We start from the raw sequence: 2,677 nt of genomic DNA on the forward strand, positions 1-2,677 counted from the left end.
ATATATATATAATATTATATATATATATATATATATATATATATATATATATAGATGTATGTTTTGAACGTTATTTATATATATATATATATAGTATATATATTATATATATATATATATATATATGTATATATAGTATCTATATATATATAGTATATATATATATATATATATATATATATATATATATATATATATATAATATCATTTTTGTATAAAAATATTCAAATTAATATTGTAATTTAAATTAGTTTAAATTATGCGGTTTTAGGAAATTAACATGAATAAGTCATATAAATTATTTTACAACGAATTAAATCACTAAAAGTTAAAAAAAAACTGAATTCATATATTATAAGTGCATATAAAATTTGTGGGCATAATTTCATTTAAATAAATATATGTAACAATGTATACCTTAATTTTTCACTATTAATTGATTTTTTTATTATTTGCAGAATTTTTAGCCACGAGCTTTCTCTTCTTGATTCTTAAACTAATATTAAACACTATTAGGATTATTAATGAATTTTAGAGAATTTTTACGAATTCGTCTAAAATTTTAGAGATTTTTAAGGAGTGAGATTTTTATTTATGAAAGAATAACTTAAAAGTTTTTGATGTTTTTCTTTTCTTTTCTGTTTTTTTCCCTCCCTGTCCCTACGTTTGTAGTCTATACATAGCCTTAGCTTTTATTATTTTTTTAACTTTATCTTCATGTTTATGAAATAAAGAGATAATGAAAATAAATAAAAAATAGAAAAAACTAATACCATGCCACCTATATCAAACTTACGCCACCTCAAAAAGAGTTTAGGAATTTTTCTCTTTTTTACATCATAAAATAATATAGGAAATGATTAAATTAATTTATTGTACTTAAATTAGCTAGATTAAAATAATTAAAATACTAAACTATTATTATTATACCAATTTCCATGAAAGAAAGAAAAAAATGAAATAATTAAATATAATTTTTTTAATAAAATAATTTTAACCTAAAATTTTATTCTAAGAGAAATAAATTGTTAAATAAAAAATAATCAAAAAACATAAGAACAAGTGGAATAAAACTCGAAATTATAATGAAATTAGAAATAACTAAACGAAACGATAATTGAATTAATTTGTCAAAATATTTAAGATTAAGAAAATGGGCTTGTGACAATTCAACTCGTAATAAAGCGATTAAAATCAAATAAAAACCTAATTATAGAGATATAATTAGCCGAAAGAGTAAAGATCATAAAGTGTTAAAAGTCCAACCGGCATAAAAGTTGCACCTTACGAGCTTAGTGGCACCAAATGACCGAAATCTGGCCAAAAACGAAAACATAGAACACAGAAGCTCAAACACGGCGACCTCCTACTGCCCTTCCGCGCCTGCTTGCCCATTAAGTCTTTAATGCAAAACCGTACCATTTAGTAAATTTTGATTCAATGATTTATAAGATATACTTCATATATTTTAAATTTGTTCTCTGAAAAAATAAACTTTTTCCACTTAAAATATACTCTTCGCTAATACTAGCATTTATTAAGTAAACTATTCATTTATGTAATTAGATTTTTCATTCCTTGATTTTAGGTAACTTATAAATGTGTCCTTTGACTTTGTATATTATTTATGTTAATTTTGATTTTGTAAAGATGTTGAAGGAGATTTGTTAGGCATAATCGTAGGCTTCTATTAGTTATATATTGTACTCTATTTTTTTATTAGAATATCATCTTTTCCCATATTCTTTTTATGGTATCAGAGCCCACAAATATAATTTTTGCTCTTAAGCATCCTCAATGGCGTCAAGTAATGTCAAAGGAATTTGATGCTCTCACTAAATATAATACTTGGTCTCTCGTTCCTTCTACTGCTGCTCATAATTTGGTTGTTGCAAATGGGTTTTCCATGTGAAGTATAAAGTTGATGGTTCTTTGGATCGTCTCAAAGCTCGACTTATTTCTAAAGGGTTTAATCTATATCCTAATGTTGATTATGTTGAAACTTTCAGTCCAGTAGTCAAACCTACTACAATTCAACTCAAACAATCACTTGTTGTTTCCAATGGTTGGTCTCTTCGTCAACTTGATATTAATAATGCTTTTTTACAAGGTACCCTTTCTGAAGAAGTCTACATATCTCAACCCTCTGGTTTTATTCATCCTTCATTTCCTAATCATGTTTGCAAATTAAATTAAACAAGCTAGTCGTGCCTTGTATGATGAACTTCGCCGCTATCTTCTCTCCAAAGGTTTTAAACCCACCATTTCTAACCCTTCGTTATTTCATATTTATCAACTACTTCCCCCATTTATCTTATTGTTTATGTTGATGATATTATTATTACCGGTCCTAATCCTACTCAAATTAATCAGTTCATCACTTCCCTTTTCGCTCATTTCATATTAAAAGCCATGGTAAAGCTTTCTTATTTTCTTGGTGTAAAAGTTATACCTCATACTCATGGTTTATTCTTATCCCCGAGTAAATACATTCATCATATCCTCCAACGTACTAATATGCTTGAATCTAAACCTACTACAACACCTATGACTTCTCGCCCTCTTCTCCTATTAAACCACGACACCCCTCTTTCTAATCCAACTACTTACCAAGCTATAGTTGGGGCATTGCAATATTTGTCATAAACTCGTCTTGATATTTCTTTCTTTGTTAATA

The sequence above is a fragment of the Amaranthus tricolor genome, chromosome 7, assembly GCF_026212465.1.
Source record: "Amaranthus tricolor cultivar Red isolate AtriRed21 chromosome 7, ASM2621246v1, whole genome shotgun sequence".
NCBI lineage: Eukaryota > Viridiplantae > Streptophyta > Magnoliopsida > Caryophyllales > Amaranthaceae > Amaranthus > Amaranthus tricolor.